The following is a 12539-nucleotide window of genomic DNA, read 5'->3' on the forward strand; positions in this document are numbered from 1 at the left end:
CAAAAATGTGGTGATTTCAACTGTGGTTTGTACCTCTACATTTTGTATTCTGCATAATTTTAGGGACTGATACAAAACAATCAAGAGTTGGTGTTTTAAGATACACAATGTATAAAGATACAATTTCATTCTCAGACATGGAATTGTTTGTGTATGCCAGTGCCATCAATTTGTCTTAATTTTGTATCCTGTTACTCTGCCAAAGTCTCTTATGAGTTCCAATAGTCTCTTGACAGACTACATGATTCTCCTATGTAGAGAATCATAGGAGAATCATGTAATCTGCAAATAGAGATAATTCCAGTTCCTTATTTCAAATTTGGATTCCCTTAATTCTTTGTTTTTGCCTAATAGCTCTGGCAAGGACTTCCAATACTATATGGAAGAGTAGTGGTGAGAGTGGACATCCCTGTCTAGTTCCAGACATTAGTGGGAAGGCTTCCAATCTTTCTCCATTTAGAATGATGTTGACATTGGGTTTTTCATATATTGTTTTGATTGTATTGTAGAATGTTCCTTCTATACCTATCTTGCTTAGGGTTTTCAACATGAAGCCGTGTTGGATTTTATCAAATGCTTTCTCTGCATCTATTGAGATGATCATATGGTTTTTATTTTTTCTTTTAATAATGTGATATATCACATTAATTGATTTGCGAATGTTGATCCATTCCTGCATTCCTGGGATGAATCCCACCTGGTCTGGGTGAATGATCTTCCTGATGTGTTGTTGCATTCTGTTAGCTAGTATTTTGTTAAGGATCTTTGTGTCTTTGGTCATCAAACATATCGGTCTGTAGTTCTCTTTTTCTGTTGTTTCTCTATCTGGCTTTGGTATTAAGGTGATATAAGCTTCATAAAAAGAGTTTGGAGGAATTGCCTCTCTTTCTATTGTTTGGAAAAGCTTGTGTAGAATTGGGGCATGTTCCTCTTGAAACGATTGGTAGAATTCAGCAGTGAAGCCATCTGGTCCAGGACTTTTCTTGGTTGGAAGGGTTTTAATTACTGATTCAATCTCAGTGCATGTTATAGGTCTATTTAGATTGCTAATTGCTTCTTGATTCAATTTTGGTGGATTGTATGTGTCCAAAAATCTATCCATCTCTCCTAGGTCTTCTGATTTGTTCACATGTAGTTGCTTGTAATAGTTCCTAAATATTCTCTGAGTGTCTGAGATAGCTGTTGTTATATTTCCATTCTCATCTCTGATGCCATTGATGCATATTTTCTCCCTCCATTTTTGGATTAGCTGGGCTAGTGGGGAGTCTATTTTGTTGATTTTCTCAAAGAACCAGCTCTTTGATTCATCGATCATATGTATAGTTCTTTTGGTCTCTATTTGGTTTATTTCCTCCCTTATTTTGATTATTTCCTGTTTTTTCCCCCCTACGAATCTTGGGATTGCTTTGTTGTTGTTTTTCTAGTTCTTTCAACTGTAAGGTTAACTGATTAACTTGATACTTTTCTAGTGTCTTAACATAAGCATTGATTAAAATGAACTTTACTCTTAGCACTGCCTTGTTTGTGTCCAATAAGTTTTGATATGTTGCATTGATGCCTTCATTTGCTTCAAGCAATTTTGTAATTTTTCCTTTGATTTCCTCTTAAATCCACTGCTCATTTTGTGACATAATGTTCAGTTTTTATGTGTTTGCAAGTCTTCCTGGGTGTTTTGACTTCTTGGTCTCTAGCTTCGCTTCATGATGATCTGAGAAGATGCATGGTATAATTTTGATTTTTTAAAAATTTGCTGAGGCTTGTTTTGTGGCCTACAACATGGTCAATTCTGGAGAAGGTTCCATGTACTGATGAAAAAAAGTGTATTCTCTGTCTGCAGGATGAAATATTTGGTAGATGTCAAGTAAGTCCATTTGCTCTAGATTTTGGGTGAGTTCTGTTGTTTCTTTGCTGAGTTTCTCTGTCTTTTTGATCTGTCCATTGGCATTAGTAGGGTACTAAGGTCCCCCATTATGATCGTATTAGAGTCTATTTCTCCCTTTAAATTCATTAATATTGTTCAATGTAGCTAGATGCTTTGCCATTTGGTACATTACATCATGTGCATTTATTATGGTGATCTCTTCTTGCTGAATGGATCTTTCCCCCTCATCCCCGCCGTTTTCCAATTCTTCCTCCAAATTAGGGAAGTTTTCATTTATTAATCCCAGTTGCTCTTTCTGCACCTTCTGGAACTCCCATAACTCGTATGTTGGGCCTTTAATCATATCTTTTAATTCTTGGATACAATTTTTTAGCTTGGCCTAGCTCTGCATTTTGTTTGTTTCTTTCCCCCTGCTGACAGGAAATCTCTTCCAATTCTGAAATTCTTTCTTCTGTTTCATTTGTTCTATTTTTGGGATTCTCCACTACACTTTTAGTTTGCTCCACTGTATTCTTATTTTCTGATCTATCAGCCCTCATTTGAATCATTGCTATTTTCTATGTAATGTATTCCTTAAATTCTTTGAATTCTTATATATGCTTCTCATTGTTGATCAGAAGCTTTATTTTTTTTAGTTTTTATTTTTTTAAGATTTATTTAGGGCCCGGCAGTGTGGCCTAGTGGCAAAAGTCCTTGCATTGAACGCGCCGGAATCCCATATAGGCACTGGTTGTAATCCCAGCAGCTCCACTTCCCATCCAGCTCCCTGCTTGTGACCTGGGAAAGCAGTCGAAGATGGCCCAGTACCCGTGTGGGAGACCCAGAAGAGGTTCCTGGTTCCAGGCTTCGGATCAGCACAGCACCTGCCTTTGCGATCACTTGTGGAGTGAATCATCAGATGGAAGATCTTCCTCTCTGTCTCTCCTCCTCTCTGTATTATCTGACTTTGTAATAAAAATACACAAATCTTAAAAAAAGGATTTATTTATTTATTGGAAAATATCTGACATTATAATAAAAATAAACAAATATTTATAAAAAGATTTATTTATTTATTGGAAAATCAGATATACAGAAAGGCGGAGAGACAGAGAGGAAGATCTTCTGTCTGATGATTCACTCCCCAAGTGAGCATAACGGCCAAAGCTATGCCGATCCAAAGCCTGGAACCAGGACTCTCTTCCAGGTCTCCCACATGGGTCCAGGTCCTAAAGCTTTGGGCCGTCTTCAACTGCTTTCCCAGGCCAAAAGCAGGGAGCTGGATGGGAAGAGGAGCTGCTGGGATTAGAACTGGTTCCCATATGGGAGGCAAGCACTTTAGCCGCTAAGCCCGATCAGAAGCTTTATATGAGTTTTCTGAATTCTGTGTCCACATTTTCTTGATGTCATTCTCAGTAGACCTTGAGAGTCTTTGAGGCTTTTGCTCCTTTGCTGGAGAGTCTTCAGCAACATCCATAGTGCCCAGTATTGGGACATATATATATATATATTAAAATTTATTATTATTTTTATTATTGATTACATTGCATTATGTGACACAGTTTTATAGGCACTGGGACTCCCCCCTCCCCTCCCCAAAACCTGTCCCCCCCATGGTGGATTCTTCTTGTTTCATTACTACAGCTAAAATTCGGTTGAGATTCTTTCCTTGCAGGCATCTACAAAGCATAGAGTCCAGCATCTTATTGTCCAGATAAGTTCAACAGTTTCTTGGGGAGACCTTCTGGTCTGAAGATGGAGCCAACAGAGTATCATCCCAATCAATTAAAAGCCCCGACATTACATCAGTAACAATGTATAGCGTAATGGAAGTAGTTGACATGGCATTGTGTAACCAGCATGTTCAAAGAGAGAGAGGAAAAAAAAAAAAAAAGAATGCAAGTTCTGAACCACATCCTATGACTTCTACATTGACATTACAATTAGTTTGTATACAGCCAGGTTCTACACACCTAAAAATGGCTATAGATTAATATTCAGCTGTCTCATGTCTGTTTTAATTTTAGTATTTAGCAGTTTATAGCGTTGAAGCATGATTTTGCAGAACCTGGCTGTTTTTCAGGTAGTCTAACTCTCTAACTCTAACAAGACATATGTCAACAGTTTTGGTGAACAGTGTTAGGAGGGGTGTGCAGAGAAATCTTCAATACCCTAGTGAGGAGTAACTAATCTTCGTGTCCCACCCAGTGAGTTATAAGTGCATCCCCATTGCTCATTTCCCGTTTTTAAGCTGTCCTTGCTGTTCTCTATCCATTCTAGTTTTTTCTGTTTGTTTATTTGTTTGTTAGTTTGTTTTGAGGGGTTTTTGGAGCAATCCTGATGGTCATTACGAGAGAGAGTGGGGACCCAAAGTCGGCACCAGGCAAGAACCAGAGAAAGCTCCTCTCTCTGGTCCCGAAGGAAGTTTACTGTTTTCTTTCTGCAGACCGCTCAGTGCTCCTGGTTGTCGTTCTGATGACGTTGGATCCTGTAAGGCAGGGTATGGGCTTCTTCCATCCCATGTGGGAGATCCAAATGGAGGTGGGTGACCTCAGAGTTCTCAGCCTCCGAAGGCACTCCAATTCCCCGTGATCTCCTTGGCGGTTGGGATGTAGTCCTTGGAGCTCGTACTTATAGTCCTTGGTGAGGATCTGGGATTCTTCAGGGTTGGGATACAAGCCTCCTCCTCCTGTCTGCTCCACTCTGGGGTTCCCTCTCCCCCCCGCTCTGTGCATATGACCTCCTGTTAAGAGGTTGTTGGGATTGCTCCCGATTCCCCCCATATGCCTTTGTAGTTTTGCTATTGTCTAATGCTGATTTGAGTCTGTTGTCCATGAGTTACAAGTTATGATCCTGATAGGTTATACTTCCCATCTTCCTCACACTTTCTTGGGTGATGTAAGATTTCTCTGCTCTCCCTCCCCCTTTCCGCGTTGAGACATATATTTGTTATGTCTCCTACTCATGTTCATGCCTTAGTCCTCAGGTTCTTCTCTTCATGTATGCAAGAGGTCTCCCATGTGGCCATCAGTCCAATCTTGCTGCACCCATATGCTCAACGACCCACCTCCTCACCTCATGGTCACCCATAGCCCTTTCCATCTCGGTGGGCCAGCCACCCTTCCCCTCAACACCCAAGTCAGCAGGAAGCAGCCAAGAGATCAAGCTGCCCCCACTGCCTGGAAAGGGTGACAATTTAAGGCTCATTTGGTGGTGGGTGAGGGGCTGCCTAGGAGGAGCCTGAGAAGGGTGGCTGAGAAGGCCCCTATTGGGAGAAGGTAGCTTCCTCCTGGGCCAACAGTGGCAGATGGATTCACCAAGGTCAAACAGAACACTCCAGCACCATGTCAGGCACATTCCTTTGTCCCCCAACAGCCCCCTTAACAACTCCCTGAAAAAAACAACCCCTCTCTGGTCCCCAGGGCACAATTTCTCTGGCCTGCTGTCTGTACCAGACCAGTGCACCTTGTCAGGGAGTGCTCCCAGTGAAACTTGTTTTAAGCTGAATTCTAGTCTGTGTGGATTTCCGGTTCTGAACATGAACTCCCCAACCTTAGTGTTGCCGGGTGAGAGTGAGATCACACCAGACAAGTCTACTTTTTATTAAGGAATCCTTATTAACAAAGAAATATAAAGTCCCAAGTTCATTTAATCAAAACCTGTGACTAGTGATTCAACCATCCCATCTGGGACCCTGCACAGCGTCCTGCTTCCCCTGCCACTGCTTGTAAAATTGCACCATTCCTGTTATCTACCAATCAGATGTAAGCTGGCTCCTTACCTGTAATCCCACTCCCCAGTCTCTGCAGCTCCTCTCCTAGTCCCCAAGCACCTCCCTGTGGCTCAGATAATCTCAATCACCAGTCCCTGGGGCCACACAACCCTCCCTTCTCCTTTCCCTTCTCTCTCCCCCCTTCACTTCTGGCGCTCCCAAGTGCCCTCCACTGGAAGAAAAGGACCTCCTAATACCTTGTCATGTCTGGTGTTTCGGCTGTGGCAAACTAATCACGACAAGAGGGCCTGGCTGCAGGCATCAGCTGTGTGTGACAATGTAAGAACCTTAAGTGAATGGTCCTGGGCCTCACATGCACCTTGCCGGCCCTTAACAGCCACCTCATTATCAAACAGCTCCTGTCAACTTCTGGATTTGGACAGTAGCACAACTTTCTTGGGTGTTCCCACAACTCAAGTGGCCATGTATATAGGACTTGAGAAAGTTTTTGCTGGCTGGCACTGAAGCCTTGCAGCCCACTGTCAACTGGAGCCCTGGCTTCACCATAGGCCCCTGCTTTGCTAGTTCAGCTCAGAAAGGCCAGAATAGTCACCTTTGCTCCTGATAACACCTGGAGTCCCCATGAGGAAAGGTAGCACAGGACTGTGTCCACTACAAAACAAACAGGATGGACCAGAAGCAAGTGTTTCTTTTTCTCACAACCATACATGTCATTTTGTTGCATCTTTTTATATCCTGTCAGTTTTTCAGGGCCTCACTAGGCAGTCTTAAGCATTTTTTTTCATGCATGTTCTATCCTAGGCCTCCCCACTATTACCATAAAACAAAAGGCTGGGATATCGGGGCTTAGTAGAGGTGACCCTACTTGGGTCAGCGTGGTGGTCTAACAGCTGAAGTCCTCGCCTTGAATACACCAGGATCCCGTGTCTGTACTGGTTCTAATCCTTGCAGCCCTGTTCCCCATCCAGCTCCCTATTTGTGGCCTAGGAAAGAAGTCAAGGACGGCCCAAAGCCTTGAGACCCTGCACCCACCTGGCAGACCAGGAAAGAATTTCCTGGCTCCTGGTTTCAGATTGGCGCAGCACAGGCCCTTGCGGCCAACTGGGGAATGAATCATGACACAGATCTTCCTCTCTGTACATCTGCCTTTCCAATAAAATAAATAAATCTTTTTTTCATATATTTAGTTTTTATTGCATTTGTTAATGTTACAGAGTTCTTGCACTGTGAAACCATGCCTGAGAATGCAAATAAATGGTACAATGGACAGCCTCATCCACCCACCATACAGTAATGAAAACTTGATTCATGAGCATTTTGATAATTTCAGATTCCTTTAAAAATTTATGAGTTGGAATTAAAATCTGCTGCAGATCTTTAGATATCTAATGCAGTAAATAAAACCTCCACATATACATCTCAGTTCATTTCTCTATCACAGATCCAACAAAATTTTGCTGGGCAAAAGTGTATCCGTCTCAGGGGAAATATGTGGCTCATGGTCCAAGGGATAATTTGCTAAGCTTTCCGGGTCCCAAATGATGTCCTCAGTTTAGCCTCTTGTTTCCTGTTTCATCATCCAACTCCACTGTGGCTGGCTCAGCTAACACACACACACACACACGCACGTGGGCGTACACGCAGTCCTACCCTTCAGCAACATTATTACCCAGAGCAGCTGGCCGACCATCAGACGCTGCTGCAGCCCTCCTAGGAGTCCATCCTGGCACCACACTGGCGCAGAGGAAGAGTCAGCACACCGCATAGTGTCGCCCACCCACTTGCTTCATGCTCGTCAGCAGCGAGTCTGCAGCTCCCGCACTTAGCTAAGAGATGAGAGAAACCTAGACTGTCCATCAAGCAGTTCCATACCACTGTGCAGTGTTTCTACTGAACCCAAGGTACAAAATCAAAGAAAGCTGCCAGGATATCCGATGTGGTGGGAGGAAGCTTTCAGTCATCCTGGGTAGCTTGCTCAAGTCGCTCTGGAGGACTAAAGACGACTGGATGACTAAGGCTGTAATGACTACAAGCAGACGTGCTACGTCACCTTTCTCCTCGACTCTCCAAATGAGCAGTGACGAGATGCACCAAACGGTGGATCATGGAACCCACGGAGACAATGGGCACCTGTAGTGTCCACCGCCTTAAAAATCTGGACAGATGTCTAGGTGATGCAAGAAACATGAATGGTTTCAGGGGAAGTTTTGCTCTTGTTCCTCTGAATGTGTAAGGACAGATGAGTTCCTCTTCAGCTGAGGAGGCACCACACTTCCCAGCTATTCACACAGCAATTCAGACCTGATTGGAGGCTGTAGCAGCACCTGGGGGAGAGCCTCCAGCAGCCACTGCCCTCCACAAAGGGATTTGGTTCTGCTCTGGGGATTGGCAAAGTCATGACACATTTCACAATTCTAATGCATAGTTCAGGTTATTTACTTAGAATAAGCTCTATCAAAGAACTTACTCTAAGTCAAGGCAAAAAAGGCCTTCATGTGGAGCACTAAGAAACAATTACTTAGAAAAAAGTATTCCCATCCCCACCCTCTTTCCTATTTTGTGGACCTAAGTTTGATGACCAAATTTGGTTAGCTTGAATACAACCTTGGTAGAAAGGATGAACTTAAAGATGATGGAACAAGCAGGTCTTTTGAGAGCAGTGTGTTCCAGGAAGTGTATGCGACCACAGCCTACTGCAGAGTATTCCCTATGGGTGGGGCACAGGACAGGTCAGTTAAGGTCACTTCAATCTTCATCTTTCACAGCAGATCAGAATCCAGGCGGCTGACTTCCTGTAGGATTTCTGGCAGGAACCCAGCAGGGCTTGCTCCAAGGCCCAACAGCTGTAACCTTCTTATCCAGTGCTGGATCCACAGGAAGTCCACTAGGAGGAGAGCAAGTCTGAGGTGGTCAACCCTGATGGAGGCTCGGTCTCTGAACAGAATAAGATTTTCAAATGACCACTAGCTGTGGGGGTTGAATTTTGAATTTGCAGAGTAATTATGAAAGCATTCCTAAGTCTAGCACACACACACACACACACACACACACACACACACACACACACCCTTATTTTTTTATTTTCTAATTGTTTGGTAACAAATGAAAATTCCCCTACATCCCACACAGACAGCACACCACTAGACATCGCTGGTTCTGGAGTTTCTGTAACAACTACTGGAACGGGAGCTGCTTGTACTGGAGCTGGTTTGTTCCAGGGACCTGAAGATTTTTCTATGCCACCACCTCCACCTCCACCTCCACCTTCTTCCCAGTTATTGCCTGGATCTTCCCTCTTTTCAGTAACATCTTCTTCCTTTTCTTTGCCTTATTTGCTTTGCCTGAACTCGAAGGCCGCTGTAATCAAGCTCTTTTTGTTCGAATTCTTTCCATTCATCTTCATCCTTGGTCAGGGCCTTGGCGGCGGCCCCGGGACCCCGGACACCACGCCCGCCGAGCGGGGCCGCTGCTCCCTCTGGCGCCGCCCGGCCGCTCCGCTCCTTCTTGTCCCGCACAGTGAAGAAGTTGTCCAGGCTCGTGGGCCGCGGTGTCGTCAGACCGGATGGGTGGGCCCGAGACGGTCTCTCCCACTGGGGCTCCAGGTGGGCTGGGCGATCGCGTGGCCCGCGTGGCGCCAACCAGACCCCGCGAACTGGCGGCCGGCCTCCCCGAGAAGGCGCGCAGCCGCGACAGCAGGGCACGAGCCCGCCTCTCAGCCCGGCGAAGGGGCCCAGGCCGGCGGGAGTCCAGGGAGAGGGCAGAATCAATCTTTTTTTTTTAAAAGGTAGACGGGTTGTTCCAGGTCAGGAAGTTGGAGTTGTCGGTACCGAGTTCTGCGTTTTCCCCAGGACTGGCCATCAGGGCAAGGCACATGGAGGCTCTGCAGAGTGACTGTGGTGGGTCCCGGAGGTGCAGGTGTGTGTCCATTCCCCCAGGGACCCGCTCTCTCCTAAACCCACATGGACGCAGTTACTGCTGTTGCTGTTCCTACTTTCAAGCGTGTGACTAGGACAAGAGCCCGATTTGTTGCCTTCGTGTGTAGGAAGCTCATATAGCTCAGCTGAGCAGCCGCCTGGCATTGCTGAGGTTCCCAGTTGGAATCCCAGGTAGGGGCTGGGTAGGAGGCAGGGCTAGACCCTGAGACCCTGGGGTGGGGAGCGCGATTCCTCCGCCGGCTTCCTCCACCCCGTGGTGCCCCATTCCTTCACCCAGCTGCGGTCTCTCCATTTCCTCCACCAACAAACACCAAGCGCCTTGGCAACTGCGTGAACTGCGTGCTTTCACAGCCGCTGTCTTCGCCCGCCCAAGAGCTCCTCCCCCACAGGTGCGCCCCACCTGCCCCCACCCAGTTCCAGGCCTAGTGACCCGCACAACCAATTAAAACCACTCAGCTTCCCTCCCCGCCCTGCGGAGAGGACTCACTCCACGTACAGCCCGCGGCGCACACTGCATCGCGTACACCACATCGCGCATCGGGAGCAGCGCGGTGTCGCTCCGCGTGGAGCCAGGAGCCCGGAGCCGAGGAGCCAGCGGTTGTGCCTGGGAGACCCCGATCTACTGCTGCGCTCCTGTCTGCGCTGGTGAGTTGGGCAGCAGATGCAATCGGGGCAAGCGGAGGGGTCAAGTACCGGGATTTGACCTAGAGGCAGAATGACCTGGGAAGTGGCTCAAAGTTTTGAGAAGGCCAGTTTTCTTTTCTTTCCTTTTTTTTTTTTTTTTCTTAAAACTAGAATTCGGCAGCGCAGTGGAGGGCTCCCCGCCGCTCCCTGCTACCTCCCCGCCAGACTGGGGACAGGATCCCCGCTGCTCCCCCCTGGACACGAGAGGGCTCCCCACCCCCTCCCCGCCAGAACGCGCACGGGCTCCCCACCCGCTCCCGGTCGGAACACACACGGGCTCCCCACCCGCTCCCCACCGGGACCCACGAGGGCTCCCCATTCCCTCCCGGCCGGGACTCGAGACGGGCTCCCCACCCCCTCCCGGCTGGACCCGTAACCTGCACGGGCTCCGCTCCCCCTCCCGGCTGGACCCGAGACGGGCTCCCCACCCCCTCCCCGCCAGAACGCGCACGGGCTCCCCACCCCCTCCCCACCGGGACCCACGAGGGCTCCCCATTCCCTCCCGGCCGGGACTCGAGACCGGCTCCCCGCCCCCCCCCCACGCCGGTACCCGCACAGGCTCCGCCCCCCTCCCGGCTGGACCCGAGACGGACCTCCCCTCCCCCCACGCCGGGACCCGCACAGGCTCCGCCCCCCTCGGGGCTGGACCCGAGACGGGCTCCCCGCCCCCCCTACGCCGGGACCCGCACAGGCTCCGCTCCCCCTCCCGGCTGGAACCGAGACGGGCTCCCTGCTGGACCTGAGACGGACCTTCCATGCTCCCCTCCGCGTCCCCAGAGGAGGCACAAACGCGGCGCGCACACCAGGTGGCGCACTGGGAGCAGCAGTGGATGTGGAGATCAGCGCCCTTGGAGTTCTTCTATCTTGTGGTGGGATGGTGTTTGAGAGCAGTCACTGAACTCTAGATTTTCATGCTACTCGAGGTCCGCACTGTGCAGCTCACATCAGAGGACGCCTACAGTCTGATCTTGCACGGATCTGGCCGTATGCTGAGTGGGTGACCCGTCCTCTGCCAGGGACAGTGGCAGAATGCTAAAAAGGGCTGCTGGGCTCCTGGACACACTCACTTTTTAAAAATGGTTTTATTCCTTGTTTTCTATGATACAGTTCTGTAGGTAGAGGGGTTCTCTGTCTCCCTGCTTTCACTCCCTCCCTTTTCACTCCTCTCTCCTATTCCCCCATGTTATCAGAATAGCCAAGTCCCTATGGCGAGTTTCAAGTTTAACTGTCTGGCATCCCCTCCTGAGAGACTCTTGAAAAGCATGCAGACGTCACAGCTGCAGAGTGTCCTGCACCAGAAATACCAGAAACTTCCCCAGGAAGAGCTCCACAGCACCGCATGGCTGGGGGTCGCACCCCCAGGTCAACGTGAACATCAGAAGAGACCTCCAGTCTCTGCTCCCTGGGGATTGTGTCTCTCAGAGGGAGGTGGAGGCAGGAAAGGGCTGGGGATTCACTGTGGAAACTGAGCTCTTCAGATTCCCAAAGACCTAATGTGTTTCTCCTTTTCCTCATCCCTCTGCCCCCTCTGTCTTCAGCTGTGAGGCAGGGGTCAGAGAACGGCTCTGGGGAAATGGCAAAACGTCCTGTTTTTCGCCATCGCTGCCTGCCTTGCCTTCCACCTGGAGAGGAAACAGAGAAGGGCTCCTTAAAGATGAGGGGGGATGTGCAAGTGAGAAATGCGTTCACTTAAGTTACATGTGGACATGACAGCAGCCAGATGGTCTACACGACAAGTGTCTTCTCACCACACCAAGGCCCCTTACCCAAACCCAACTCCTAGGATCCAGAACAGCACTTCTCTGTGGGCCTCAACTCCCGGTCTCCACCTGAGCTCTGGCTGTTCTCCTTCTGGGCTCTTAATCCTACATTTCATTTTCTAAAATACAATTTGGCTTTTCACTTTTGTTTGTCTGATGTAGAAATGACCTGATTAGTTCTATCCTACTCTGCACTGACAGAGCAACACAAATATGACAAAATATCAAAAACTGAAATTGGGCCTGGCATGCTAGCCTGGCGGCAGAAGTCCTCACCTAGCACATGCCCTGATCCCATATGGATGCTGGTTCTAATCCTGGCAGATCCGTTTCCCATGCAGCTCCCTGGTTGTGGCCTGGGAAAGCAGTGGAGAATGGCCCAAAGCCTTGGGACCCTGCACAGGCATGGGAAACCTGGGAGAGACTCCTGGCTCCTGGCTTTGGATCCATGCAGCTCCAGCCATTGCAGCTACTTGTGGAGTGAATTAAAGAAAGGAAAATGTTCCTTTCTGTCTCTCTTCTCTGTCTGACTTCCCAATAAAAATAAATAAATCTTTTAAAAACAA

The 12539-nt window shown here is 48.1% G+C and overlaps 1 protein-coding gene and 1 pseudogene across 1 annotated transcript in view; one reads left to right on the top strand and one right to left on the bottom strand.

The window, feature by feature from the left end:
* LOC121146277 overlaps positions 1–12539 on the top strand; it is a 78605-nt gene that overhangs the window by 18585 nt on the left and 47481 nt on the right. The window lies entirely within an intron of this gene.
* Positions 8285–10060, bottom strand: LOC121146236 (annotated as a pseudogene).

This window comes from Ochotona curzoniae, unplaced genomic scaffold, assembly GCF_017591425.1.
Source record: "Ochotona curzoniae isolate NIBS_2020 unplaced genomic scaffold, NIBS_Ocur_1.0 scaffold_3890, whole genome shotgun sequence".
NCBI classification, from domain to species: domain Eukaryota; kingdom Metazoa; phylum Chordata; class Mammalia; order Lagomorpha; family Ochotonidae; genus Ochotona; species Ochotona curzoniae.